The sequence below is a fragment of the Sinohyriopsis cumingii genome, chromosome 17 (assembly GCF_028554795.1).
Source record: "Sinohyriopsis cumingii isolate HCF-2022 chromosome 17, ASM2855479v2, whole genome shotgun sequence".
In the NCBI taxonomy this organism is placed as follows: domain Eukaryota; kingdom Metazoa; phylum Mollusca; class Bivalvia; order Unionida; family Unionidae; genus Sinohyriopsis; species Sinohyriopsis cumingii.
The window spans coordinates 106939689-106955110 of record NC_142977.1 but is presented as its reverse complement, the minus strand read 5'-3'; the positions used below and the strand labels follow the sequence as shown (position 1 = coordinate 106955110).

At 37.2% G+C, this 15422-nt stretch overlaps 1 pseudogene; it reads left to right on the top strand.

The window, feature by feature from the left end:
- The first annotated feature begins 8142 nt into the window (after positions 1 to 8142).
- Positions 8143 to 8261, top strand: LOC149779626 (5S ribosomal RNA; annotated as a pseudogene).
- Positions 8262 to 15422: the final 7161 nt, after the last annotated feature.

Below are 15422 nucleotides of genomic sequence, written 5' to 3'. Positions count from 1 at the left end.
GACAGTTAGGGACCAACACCAGTCACGGCATTAAGTACGACGATTATGCAGGAGGTTATTCTTTGTGGGCTTTTGATTTCACTCCTGACCAAGGCAGCGACGAGAGACATTTTCACCCTATAAAATCAGGCCAGATTCGTGTAGAACTTCAGTTTACAAATCCTCTACCCCCAGATAACACAGTGAATGTCATCCTGTATGCCAAATTCGACATAACAATAGAAATCAACAGCTTGTGAGAAGTCATTCTAGACTAATAGAAACTATGGAAGGCTGTAATCCCTCTTTGAATGTTGGAGAATCTATGGAATGGAAGGATACCGTGGAAGTAGACCCCAAGACAAAGACGAAAAAGACATAATGATGAAGTCTAGATGGCCAGAACAAGAACAACATTTAGTCTCCTGTTTTGTCAAACACCTGGCAGAAACAAATTACAGAATTGATCAAGAAAGATTGCTGTGGATATCAAAACGATCATCCCAGTCAAATGCAACACGATACATGTCTGATGCAGAGTCAAGAAGGAAAATTGGACGAGTATCTGGATGCAGCTTGGAGTCTCATCTCGGACGAAATCGTGTTGCATCAGTGGTATAAAGACTTGTGCGATCATTCCTTTCCTCCACTGATGACTCTAGAGATGCATCACATCGAAGCTCTCTTGGCTCAGAGAGCGGAGACGAAGCGAAAAAACGGTTACCTGTCAGAGATTTTCAAACAAAAAGTTCGGATTGAATTCAGAACTTATCATTACCTGTGAAGAAAATCAATAAGTAAAAAATAAAAACAAAACAACACAAAAATGGATACCTGGAACTGTATTACCTTCAGAACCATAGTTAGTAAACTGCTTCTTGGAATCCTGTCGTGTGTGGTAAAGATGAACTGCCGCATCGTAAGCCTCAAGACCATCAAGCTTATGCCATCAACACGGACGACAGTCATCTCCCAGGAACCCATTGGGTCGCAGTCTACTTTCCTAAAGAAGGTTGTGTGGAATATTTTTATTCGTATGGATTGCCACCTTTGGAAGACGAGAACATCGACTTTATGAGAAAAAAGGTCCCGTCGTCACGATTCAATAATATGAAATTACAAGGCACAGATTCCATGGTGTGTGGACAATATTATATGTATTTTCTTCATCAACAGACAGAGGTTTATCGACTGCCGTGTAGACACCAAAGAGTTCTTCTTCTTTTTACGAAGAAGCAGACCCCACCCAGTGCGAAAGCCTGTCACCATACGGGGACGCAATCTTAGACAATAAAAGATTGCCATAACTCCTCGTTCACAAAACCAGCCCTTTTCAGGGCTACCCAATACTCTAGAAAAGAGATACTAATTCAGTTGCCAATGGTATGTTAGTAAGTTAAAAAATAAAGGTGTGTCTATAAGCACTTCGTTTGTTTGACTTTGTTAGAAGTGTGATTATAAGCACTTCGTTTCCTTAGCTTGTCAAAATATAATATGTATCTGATTTTGTTTGTAACTAAAGGTGAGTGAGTGTTCCTTTTAGGTCCGCGTATTCCATTGTTTTGTGGCAATGATATGGGCCTTGTAATGTTTTGGTGAATGGGGTGTTTTCCTTCACGTCCGTGCTTGACACATATAAAGGGAAACTTTCGTCAGTCTGGCTACCCATCGTTGACGCATCAACTAAAGAAGATGAGCAGGAGAAGCAAATTGCTGGAACTCCAAATGCACCTGGAGTATCCCAAGCACATCCTGGATGAACTGCCTATGGAGGCCGTAGCCAAAGAGGCCGGGATATAGAAGGAGGAGGATGAGAGAAAAAAGAAAGAAGAGGAGGAAAAGAAGAGAGAAATCCTGCCTCACCTCATGCTAAGACCTCTGTGTGAGTTCAAGCCTGAGGTGAGGACGCCTTCGCAGACAGTACCAGCTTCACAGCCACAGCCTCTGTCACTAGTACAAAGACCAGTGGTTCGCCAGGCTGATAACTGGGAAGAGGAAATAAGGAGGCCACAGCATCCACGCGTGTGGCAGAGAAGAGAGAGGGAAGTCTTCATTCTCCCTGAAAGTGAAGACTGGGAGAGTGAAGACAGTCAACCTCCCTCAGCGCTACCAACAACACGCATCAATTGGGAGCAGGATTGGAGCCGGAGATGAGTCTGTGGTGCCAGACCTGGGAGGTACCGGCAGCAAGAGGTGCATCTGAAGTTCTAAGAACAGCCCTTCTCAGGGCTACCCAAATCTCTAGAAAAGAGATACTATTCAAGTTGCCGATTTGTGTGAATGTGGAGTAGTGTGATCATAAACATTCATTCGTTTACTGATGTGATTGTGTGTGTGTGTGTTTCTTTGTGTGTGTGTTTGTATGAGCTCAAGTAGGTTTGTGTGGACAGTAGAGTGTGTGCTTGAATAAGTGCGCATACGTTTGTGTGAATAGTAGAATTTTGGGGTTTGTAAGCGTTCGCGTACGTTTGTGTGGATAGTAGATATTGTGGTTTTTGATAGTATAATGAGGGCTTGTTTTTTCTACTTCTCGTGTGTGTATAGCATATTTTGGTTTTGTTTGTTCTCGTTCCCCTGTGTGGATAGTAGATACTGGGGTTTTTGATAGTATAACATGAGTTTGTTTTTTCTCCTTCTCGTGTGTGGATAGTACCTATGTGAAGTGAGTGTAAGCGATGTTTTCCTTCACGTCCGTGCTTAATACATATAAAGTCAAAGCGTTCGTCGTTCGCGCCATTTAACATTGAATAAACGAAAATGGCAATAGAGTTGTTAACAAACTGAAGGCTGTTGGTACTGGACCATGGATGCAGCCTATATGGTGGAAAGGCTTGCGAAGGAATGGAAGTATCCAGCTATCCTAGACTTTGCCACTAGCCTGAAAGTAGCCAGGCATCTGGTATAAGGTATGAAAGAGGAGGAAGTAGAAAAGTTAAGAGGTTTCATTACATCAAAATATGTGAGAGTGGGAAACTTGAAGGAGGTACTTGGTGGTGTCATGGGAGTCAGGTGCTTTCTAGAAGACGCATTTCATTGGACAGAGTGGTCATTTGTGAAGCGAGTGCTGGACCAACTAAAGAAAGGAGAAGAAATAATGAGAAAAGAGCTGGGAGAAGAGGTGAAGAAGATAAAAGACAGCTGGGCTAAAGAAAGAAAGCACAAAGAAAACAGAAAGGAGAAAGAGGAGTTTGAAAAACTGAATGAAAACTGGATGAAGATACAGGAAAATAGATTGATGGGACATCCTGACTGGATGACAGAGAAGGAGAAAAAGAAGAAGAAGAAATAAATCATTGAGAAAGTGAGGAGATAGTGAAAGAACTGGAGAAAATAGAAGAAGAAGAAGAAGAACCCAAAGGCCCTTTTCAGGGACGCTCATATGCCTCGAAAAGATTTGCTTTTTGCCTAAACGTTCTTTTAGTCGGTTATACAGTTGTTTGTGTTTGTATGTTCTCTGTAGTATGGGTTATCTATGTATCTGTCCCGCCAAAACGTTGTAGGGCTTTTATCCCGCTCTATGGTCCCGACTGAGGTCAGCCCTTTGCTACATTGTTACCAATCTTCAGTACTGTGACTTCACCTTACCTGTATTGTATTTTCCCATTGTCGCTTTAAATCTTGTCGCTATACAGTCCCAAGGGGTGGGGGGTCGGTAATGTATTTCCCATGGTCTCTATATCTCCCCCCCCCCCTTCACTACTACTCCATAACCCATATTACACCCATCAAGCATATACTAAATTAAAGGGAATTAAAGGTTCTTTGAATAATACTATAATAAATTTGGCGTATGCTCATTTGGTTATAGCGCCCGATCTTAAGGAATTATTAGATTTTTGTGATTACTTATCTGATTAATGGAATTCGGTGCAATATAAATATTCCTTTGCCCGAAATAATTGGCCAGTAGGAGCAAACGTCATGGAGTAAAGTGTTAGTGAGTTTCCATGATGCCATGGTTCCCTAGTAGTGAAATCAGGTCCAAACTGAATGAGGGTCCCTGGAATAACAAACTCCCTACTAAAATCTAGTAGTGTACATTGGTAGTGAGACTGCAGTGGCAGTATTTACGGTAGGAAACCGGTAAATTACACAATGGAATCAATAAGAAGGGACTCAACAGATACCGTTTATGTCGCCATGGTGGCAAAGGTGATGCAGTTGTACTGCGGAAAAGTACCTGGAGACCATAGTTTTACTGTCCTAAGGTGGCGTAGTTAAAATAGTTCCCTGTGTTAAGGGACAGTTGCATAGTTTCTACGGCGAGAACTGCTGGCGGTACGGAAACCAAACGAAGAGAAACCATGTAGATGTGCGGTTGATAGATATTTGGCAGGTTGTGAGACTTGTGGTCTTGCATTGATTATAGTAAAATTTAAGTATATAAAAGACACGCCAGGCTTTCTAATTTACAACTGAAGTTGTATGGAAGTCTTTGGAAATTTGGGGTAAAGTTATGACTTATCGCCCAGGGTTTGACACCGCTCGGTCAAGTAAAGACCCCTGGCTTGAAACAAAACCTAAGATATTCAAAGTCCTTTATAAATAGCCAGTATAACCAGTGAGGAATCCCGGGGAAATTCTTTTTCTTTATAATTCTATGCAAAATAAGAAATTGTAGAGCGCCACAATAGGAGAATCATCTATTTGCAAATTGTTTGATACGTTGTTGCCAGCTTTTAGTATTTTACTCAGTTTGGTAATTCTATGCATGAGTCACGTTTGAATATTTTATATCATCAAACTTCGTATATTGAGCCTAATTCCTATGAAATATCATTTATGTTCATAATCTTTTGATTAAATTGGGTAAAACGGTTATTGCACAGATCATTCAACATTTCAAGTTTATTCATGAAAGCTCTGAAACGTGTGTAATAAAGCTTTTAAGCCTATTCTCTCCCAGGTTTGTGTCTTTTAACATCATCTTTCTAAATCTAATCTCGATATTAAGTTGAAGGAATACCGAACCTAATTGTTTCGAGTTTCGGTGTGATGATATTTTTTTTTTGCGTGTGGCTGAATCTGAATAAAAATATAGAAATACTGATCGTCACCTCCTTTAAAGTTGTATCAGTTTACAAAAAGGATTGTCTTTTTAATTTTGATTTGTTGTTATTGTTGGCTAATTCGTTTCAACCTCACTTTCCTTAATTACTTCTCAACCCGCTGCTTTAACAGCTTCTATCTAACCATTCAAAATTTCATTTGAGTTTCCTTATTTCTCCATCCTTATTTCTCCAATTTGTCTTCTTCTCTTCGAAGCTACTCGTCTTCTTTGTCTTTGCTCCTTAACTCTACTAAATAAAAAACGTCCCTCCATGGCATTAATTTCTACCTTCCTTTGAAGTCATATATGTCTTACTTCACAGTTGCTATTTTTCATCCATCTGTCTTTCTTATCTCAAACTCAACTACAAATGTTTGTTCATTAGACTTTCAACGTTTAATATTTTGATTACACAACATAATGTTATGTATATCTATACTGTTATTAAACTTCATCCATGACAATAGATTCAAATAATAAGTTAGAATCCTTTTGATCAAGTTTCAAGAGTACATGCACACTTTACAAAACAAGATTATTAAACGTGTGATACAAATAAAAATGGCGAAGAAACTAAAGATGTATTTCAAAGAGATAAGTTAAGAGTAGGAATACTAAAGCACAAATCAAGCTTCCAAACATCGATGCATTTTGGCGGTGAGAGCTGCAAACGCTGAATAAGATACAGGGAAGCAGCGATACGATTTTGACGCACAAACATTTTTATTTAATTCTAAAGGCATGCAATGTGTATGCACGCCATCTCATTGTTTACATTAGTTACTTTGCACGTGACGCTATTTATAGAAGTTGGTATAAAGTAGTTCTCCGTACAGTTTACACAGAAATAAACCCACCTAGGTCTGATCGCTATATAGATTATGTACTAACCAAAGGAAAAATCGCCACATTTATCAATGAATGCAGTTGAATTATAAAGTGATCTATGGTGTAGCATCAGCCTTTCAATTTAATGAAAGGAATATGACACATATAATCAGAATATTTTGCTATTTCATTCTCAGTAAAAATGTTCCTTTCCCAACGGTTTTTTTACATTCAAATATCAGGTGTTTTTGTCGTATGGGTCGCTATTTAATTTAATATTCAATTAATGATCACCACTATCTGTGTTTGAGAATGAGAATTACACGTTATTTAATACACGAGAAGGAAAAATGCAGCGTGATAGGGAATTGACATTTGGTTTCAGGTAAAATACGTTATCAGTTATTGTCGATCTTGTTACACTCTTCACCTTTTGTCACAAAATTAGGTTCACATCCTCCATGAAGGTCCAGCACATAGCAGAAAGATTGTCACACGTGCTAATCACTGTCTCAGGGCATTGACTATACCACTGAATGTACTGTGTTTCTGCTGAGCTAGGTATTAATAAAGTTATTTGCAGTTATTTTCTCATAAGTTAAAACATTCAAATGCACTTTTCGTCCTACATGTTCCTTCGAGGTCATAATTGGTAATCCAGTCAGCTCTGCTGCTTTTGTTTGGATGCAGTCAGCTTCATCAGTGGCTGTGCTTTATTAAATCCATACTATTTTTCAGGAAGACTGAGTGCAACCCAATATACATGGTTATATGCAGTGACATGAAGCAGGCTCTCGAGCCGCTCAAGCAAAACAATTATATATATGTATATGTACATGTATAGATACATATATAAATACACACACACACACACACACACACACAGACGAGAGAGAGAGAGAGAGAGAGTATGCAACGAAGCTCGCATAACTTTATCAGCTATGAACAATAATCGTACTCCTATGTAATTTTATTTTTTGCGCGTTATCCTATGACAATTGCAAACAAGGAAAAAAAGCTCTACTGATCGTACTCGATAATTATACCATTCTGAATTTTACCAAGTTTATCTCGTAAAAACGGATCATATATATCTTGGGTGGCTGAGGGTGTTTTAAGATATGTGTGTGTCTTTTGTGATATACATACATCCATCCATCCATCCAAGGATTAATGCATGCATGCATGCATACATACATACATACATACATACATACATACATACATACATACATACATGTATTATTTACATATTGTCTTGGATAATTTTAATTATTGGGATATGGTTTTTAGGTATCAACATATACAAAGGAAACAAACGTTTCAATACATATAGGGGGCCCCGAGTGGCTGAGTGGTCTAAAGCGCTCTCCGTTACGGATCACTGCCATCTCACCTCTGTCTGCGTGGGTTCGAGTCTCGGATTCAGCCAATGTGGGTATGTGAGAAAGCTTGCCAGTAGCTTCTCGTGGGTCGTTGGTTCTTTCCGTTGGTTTTCCCTGGTTCTTCCTCCACCATTAATACTGGCCGCCATGTATAGCCTATCATGTGCTGAAAAATGGCGTTAAACCCTACAACAACAACAACAACATCAATACATATAATGACATTTTCTTAAATTCTACATTGTATCATATTGGCCTACTACTTGCTTGGCAAGCTGACTTTTATAAAATTTGCAAACTCCTTATATATATTTAAACTTACTTTTAGTATTAAACCAGAAAATCAGAACAAAGTTGAAAGATTGAAAATACCATTTTTGTCATATATATATATATATATATATATATATATATATATATATATATATATATATATATATATATATATATATACATATATATACACACACACACACACACATATATATATATGTAATTCAGAATGTCCTTGAATGAATTCATAATAGTCCCAAAATAGCGATTTTTGATATATGGACATTTGTATTAGGATTTATGAACATATTTGTTTTGCTCATCAAAACGTTGGAAATCGCCGACACCATGCGGTATCGGCAAGCCATAGGGTAGCTACTTACTAGCCACAGGGGGCTCTTATCATTGCTTACAATTAAACTATACCTGCCTCTATTATATATATATATATATATATATATATATATATATATATATATATATATATATATATATATATATATATATATATATATATATATATATATATATATATATATCCATGTGTTTATCTATTATATGTATGTATATAGTGTATGTAACGTCGAAGAGACAACCTATATTACTCTCAGATTTGTGCGTTATAGTGTCTACGGCCATACCACGTTGAAAACACCGGTTCTCGTCTGATTACCGAAGTTAAGCAACGTCGGGCCCGGTTAGTAATTGGATGAGTGACCGCCTGGGAATACCGGGTTCTGTAGACTCTATATGTTTTTTTCTTCTTATTTTATAAATAAAAACAGTTGAAATTTTTCTTTCTTTCCTTTATTGTTACTAAATTTACTTTCTTCAATATAAACAATAAATAGAGCAATTTCTCGACTTTCATTATCTCTTTTTCCTTAACTTTCTTCAATAATTCTGATCCTATAAAAATCAAGTATAGGACCTGAATATCGCAAACGTTGCTTCGCACTTCTCTGCTCTTGGTTTCGATCCTTAGTACTGTCTTATGCGATCATAGGTGACCAGTAATTTTTGATTAACAAATTCGGTTCAATTTCTATACTTTCCTCTACTTTTATAAACCACAACAAGCTGCCTCCTTTGACGTCGAAATACTTCCTTCAAGTTTCTTCTCATATATTCCTGGTGTAGCCTCTGGCGAAGAGTTGCAAAATATGCTATCGATGTCTTTCATTTTGGATATTTATTTGTGGTATTTCTTATTCACCAATTGATTGATAAATATGGAATGTATGAATTGTGAGAATTTCTTTATATATTAATTTATTGATTGATTGATTTCCTTTACAGCAGGGCCTCAGTCTGCCAGTGGGAAACTTGGCATCTCGTAGCGAATACTTCAAATATGGGCCATTGGCAAAATAAATTGGGTTGTAAAATTCTGTTTTGGTTACCGTAAGTTTGGATAGATATTCCCTGCTTACACTTTCTGTATTTCTATAACATTAACTTATCCAAGCTGCATGAAGATATCCTTTACAAATCTGATATTATCCTATTGTTAAAGTTAGCTTATAGGCCGGTGTCGCTTAGTTTAACCAAATGATAGGAGAGAAAGAGGAATAATAATAATAATAATAATAATAATAATAACAACAATAATGTCCTGAATCTGCATTTTAAGTCAGTTTCAACGTGCAAATCTCCCCTTAAGCAACATAGGTATGGGTCAGAAAATGGATGAGTGACAAATATGAGTATCTGAGGGCAGTTTCGCTTCTTTTGGATTAGAACTTTTAATCAGTATACACTTTAGTTACTAATATTATACTGCACACAAACATATGTACATCGGAAATGTTGAAGAGATGTGCGACTAACGAGCCCAAGAGTCTTGAAAACGCATAAAGACAACAAATTATGTTTTAGAGTTGAAATGTTGTTCTCACTGGAACTGAAATCATTTAATTTCTACATAAATGCCCCAAAAAATGAAAATTAAAAGTACAGTAAATGTTTTATACCTAGTCCCGCACAGTGACGAACAAGCTATAATACGTTCATCTGATTCCCTGTACTCACCGAGAGCATTCTGTGTCATATGGATGTATATCAAATGAGGTGAAAAGTAATGGAATACTCGCATTTTTATTTATCCCTATGCACCGTCGTGGCCACACCACGATGAGGCGCTGTTTTAATTGACCTTTTTATCTATGTTCTTTACTGTTCTTCATTTTTCTTCTTGCTTTATCATGCACACACACACAGACACACACACACACACACACACACACACACACACATATATATATATATATATATATATATATATATATATATATATATATATATATATATATACGACATTACTCTTTCGATTGTTGCCCGAAGTTTCCGAATTGCAAACTTGGTAGTTTGTGTTGTTTTGGCATGACCTTGTTACCTAAGCTGACAATCATAACTGCCCCTTATATGCATGGTGAGATGTTGCAGACCAAAAGACTTCATACGCCAGACCCAGTTAAATGCTTACAAACTAGTATTTATATTCAGATTGGTGGTGAAACTGTACAAAGTGTTGTATATATACATGCACGCTGCCACTCTAAAATTGTCAGTGAGAATGATGTGTGTTGATGATTACCATACCAAACAAATAGGTAAAGACGGTTGAAAAGTACTTAACATTTAAATATAATATATACTTTTCCATCATTTATAATTATTAAAAATGTGTATATAGATAACAGATTTGCTGCCATCATATCAATTATAGAATCATTGCATTTTTTCTAGGAATAAGGTGTAAAACAAAACTCATTATGTCCTTACATTTTAGTATGCTATAATTTCTAAAAGATGCAATATTTTCATAGTGTTCAATTAAACACAAATCGCCTTTATACAAAATATAATTCTGTCCTATTATTTAGAGTTCAATGATAAGGAACCTATACTAACACTAATAATACATGAAATTGTGTTTACTTTTAGAATATACACTGGTTGCCATGGCGACCAGAGGTAATGTTACAATTGTTGAACTGATTAAAAAGACATTTTGAAAGCAATTGTTGACAAATCCTTATTGCCAAACTTTAATCAGTATTAATGCCTTAAAGCACTCAATGCCATCAAGTTGTTCTAATTATGAACGTTAAATAGTAAAATGCTAATTATTATACATGTAGAACAATTATATTTTGTTTTGTGGGAAGAAAGTGCTGTCTATGCATTAAGGTCATAGTAAGGGAGGGGGCAGTAAATTAATGTTTTCGTTATAAACTTGTTGATATGGAAATGCCTCACATATTTGTGGTATAAGGAAAGTATTAAGTTTTTAATAGGACAAAGGAATAGTTTTGTGTATCAGGTATTTGGGGCCTCTTTCGTGGTATCTAACCGTCTATACCGACCTCTGGCTAAGAATTGCGTACTGATAAGTCACACCAATTTATAGTTAAAAAAATATACGGCTATGCAATAAGAGTTTCGCTTAATGTATATTCTTAAATTTGACTGGGTAAAATTTATGTGCGGTATCTGTTTTCAGTGACAGTGTATGTTGCCTTAATATCCTAGGAAATGAATGGGAAACAACAATACTACGCCTAATTCATGCAGTTTGCTTGACTTTTCTTTCACCGTTTGACCTTGGAATCAATTTAGGAACTAATGTGTGGTTCAGGAAACTTTAGTCAAAACAGATAACGAAGAATAAATGTATGACGTCAAATTAATTTAAAATACAAAGAAAATTCAGAAAAAATAGTTGTAAGCTAGAAAATTGAATAAACGTTCCAAAGAATTAATCATGTTGCATGAAAACAGAATAAAATAATACGGAGGATACAGATAAAGTTGATGAGAAACTAAAACACGAAAAAGAACTTAAAAAGACCAGAAGGATGATAAAGGCTTGTTACAGTTGTTGATTAACATTTAATCAAAAACATGGTTATTAAAATTGTATTTATTTCCAGATTATTTGCAAACTGATAGAGAATATTGGGTTATTTACAAACAGACATGTATGTATAAAGGAGTGATATAAATTACGACTGCGACGTAAGTAGTGATCTAAAGATTATTCCCCCATTCTTGCAGACAACTGTGTCACACTTCCGATGCTCATGCGATAGAGAAAACTATCGTCCGCCATGTTTAGTGACACACACAATATTCGTACTTCTTTCCCCATGATGCACTGTTTAATGTGAAACTACCAACCAATGACTTCGGATAAGGGGAAAAGCGGTTTCGGATCCCCCAAAAGCCAGCAATTAGATGTTTTTTCTTCTGTGCGAATGACGTCGCTGACTAGCTAAACGAACGAAACTAGCTTGCCAATTTATGCCGGGCAACACGAAAGTTTCCTCATCGCGCTGAGTACGCGTAGTACTGATATATTGCAGACTACAAACACCAGCTAGTCAAACCTTGATCGATGGCAACTAACCAGCCCATTATTACTAATAACTTAGTATTAGCTAGGTGTGAGTTTTACATAATGCAGCAAGAACGTGAGCTTGTCCACTGCTTTGTGACAATCTAACAATTACTAATGAATACTAATTAAATTAGCAATAACTTAAGAATGGCTCTTCCAATTTTGATGAAATTTTCAGTAGGTACTGACAATTCATTCTACTTCCAATGGATATTTAGCCTAAAAAATAATTCTGATTTGTAGATCATCTCTCGTCCAAGAGTGTTACAAGGATTGGGATATGGAATGTGAAAACAATGTACGAAACAAGGACATCAAAAGTTGCATACTAAGATGGTCAGGTAAAAGTTGGAGATCCTGGAACTGAATGAAGTTCGATGAAAAAGATCAGGCCAAATCACTTTGACATCTCCTCCTCTCGTCAGGTCCCTCCCAACGAGGACGACGAATACAGGGAAAGAGTGGGGATAATGTTGAGCAGAAAGCTTAAAGAAGCATGATGCAGTGGGACTCTGTCAGCAGGATGATTTTGATAGCCCGCTTCTAGTCAAACTTCTAAAACAATAAGAATTATGCAGTGCTACTCTCCAACGAACCTTGTAGACTAGGAAGCTAAGTGGGACTTTTATGAACAACTGCAAACAGAGTATCAAAGAGGGTTATCATACTTGTGATGGCGACATGAATACAAATATGGGCAGCGACAGAATAAGACGGGAATTAATCATGGGTAAAAGTAATTGCCATAATAAGCAGCATAAAGAAGACAGTACTGCAGAAAGAAACCACGACGCCTACAGCTTCACGACTGTTGAGAATCATCACTAGTTCGTTCACCATTTCTTCTCCAACAGATTCCAGGCGCTTTCAGATCTTGACTATGGAAACGTGTAAGAAGCACATTTACGTCAACCTGTTAGAAGATCCTGGAATTCAGAAGAACAGACGCTCAAGAGATGGTTTTCGAGACATACCATCAAGACAAGACATTAAGCTGATATCTGCACAAGCAAAGACCAGAAACCAGAAACATCATCTTCAGGGGCAATACATATAAAAAAATAAGGAAGTCAAGAAGATCGTGAGGAAAGTCAAACAAGAACTTGCCGACAAACTTGCCACAGATGCAGAGAGAGCTGCACAACTAATGACATGAGGACACTCTACAATATCACACAGCAACTATCAGGGACGAAACCAAACTCAAACAAGAGAAAATCCTGAGCAAACCGGCAGAACAACGCGACAGATGGAAGGAACATTTCAGTGGCATGAGAAGGTGCACACCTGTAGAAACACCATCCCTCATAGAAGAGTGAGATGATCTGGACATCAACAGAGTACCCATTACCACTGAAGAAGTTATGCACGCAATCATGAAAATCAAGAATGGTAAAACCCCTGGTCTTGATAAGATTACACCAGAAGCCCTAAATGTTGATCTCACAGTCATTGCGACCACCTTGACTGACCTTCTGCAGGAAATATATGACTAAGAATTGGTGCCGTAAGAGCGCAGAAAGGACTACATTGTCAAGCCTCACAAGAAAGGATACCTTAGCGACTGCCAGAACTGGAGAGGCACTAAACCCATATCCCTACTGAGCAAGATTTTCACAATGATGATTCTGGAGAGAACCATGTCTGCAGCATAATTTTGACATGACCTATTATGTCATACACTACACATACATGTCTCTTTCGTCTGTTGACACTGGTGTCAGGCAAGGATGCTTGCTTTCACCAATGATCTTCTTATTAGTGATGGACTGAGTGATGAAGACGGCAATCAACCAATACTAAGTGACGAAGATGGCAATGAACCAGCCACTTGGAATACAGTGAATCCAAAACGGGAATATCTAGAATTTAGAGATGATAATGGATTGACGTTACACACACACACACACACACACACACACACACACCAGAATATGCAATCAAGAACAGAAAGCCTATATACCGTAGCATGAATTACCAGCATGGAAAACAAAAGCCTTCGAGTCATTATAAACACGGATGCCCATATTATCTTAGAGGGACGATCCAGTGAGAATGTTGACAAGTACACATGCCTTGACAGCATTGTGAACAAGTCCGGAGCAACAGATGAGGATGACAAGGTCAAGATTGACAAGGCATGCCGAACCTTTACCAGTCTCACAGCTTACGCTGTTCAGTGCTGCTATGTGGAGCAGAGACCTGTAAACACACAAAAACTTGGAATATAAACTGTTTGTCTGCATCAATACTTTTTTCTGACAGATCCGCCGCATTCGATATACAAATATAATCACCAACAAGGAGATACAGTTGAGAATGAAGCAGGAATCTGTGTCCGACACCATTAAGGAATGCAAGAGGAGATATATTAGACATACCTTGCAGGGAAACCAGCTCAATATCGCTCGCCTTGCCTTGGATCGGAACTCTAAACTAAACGCAGAAGAGGGCGACCAGTCATGACTTAATGAATAACCCTAAACACATAACTTAAGACCATCTCCATGTTCTAGAGGAAGGCAAAGGATATAGCTCAAGACTGTGACAAATGGAGAGCTGTATGCGCTATGTTCCAGAAGGAATGAAGACCAATGATGATGATGATGATGATGATGATGATGATGACCGACAATTGTTTATTCAAGTAGCCACGACCAACACAATGATGTTAAATTCATATGAGTCTCTAATAACCTAGACTCCTCATAAAGCATAAACAATGCAAAGACATTCTATTTACAAACAAGACCTTACTTGACAAAAGGAGACGTAACAACAAAAACAAAACAGAAGTGAACCCTCAAAAGCTAAAAAAAGCAAAACAAAACTTCTTTGATTGAAGCTAAATTTATATCAACTACGTGTACTTAACGATCATCATTTCAGCATAGTATTGTCTTTGGAGGATATGTGTAAGTGGACGGGATGGATTGGTGATGTGAACTTGGTGTTTATTTTTTGCTGCAACCATTTTGGATGTTGAGACGATCGCTATTCATTGTTGTGCTTCTCTGTAGGTAATGGCTGCTCTCAGACTTACCCATCTCATAATTTGTTTCATTAAGTTTCTTACTGATCAGTACGCAGCTTTGAAATTGTATTTCAAATAATTTAATGGACCTGATGCACTCAGTCATTAAGTCTTGTATTCTTCTTACATAAAGTTTATAATTAGTATCAGTTTCTGATCAAATTTAAACGACTTCCTAAAATTTGAGGCATCTTACGGTCCGAAATAAAATTTAAATCTTCCTAAAATACAATTTTATATGTACATAATCCTCTTAAGCATTTGTATCACCATTGTTTGTGAATAAACAAGTATTATCAGAAATTTTAACAACAAAAGAATAAATATGCAAATAGATGTGAGAAATCGAAGATTTCGTATAAAAACATTTACCATACCTTAGTTATTGTAACAGTATGCTACATCAGACTTGTCAGGATCACAGTTATAAACATCAGTACGATCACTGCTTTCTAGTAGTGTCTTTCATGT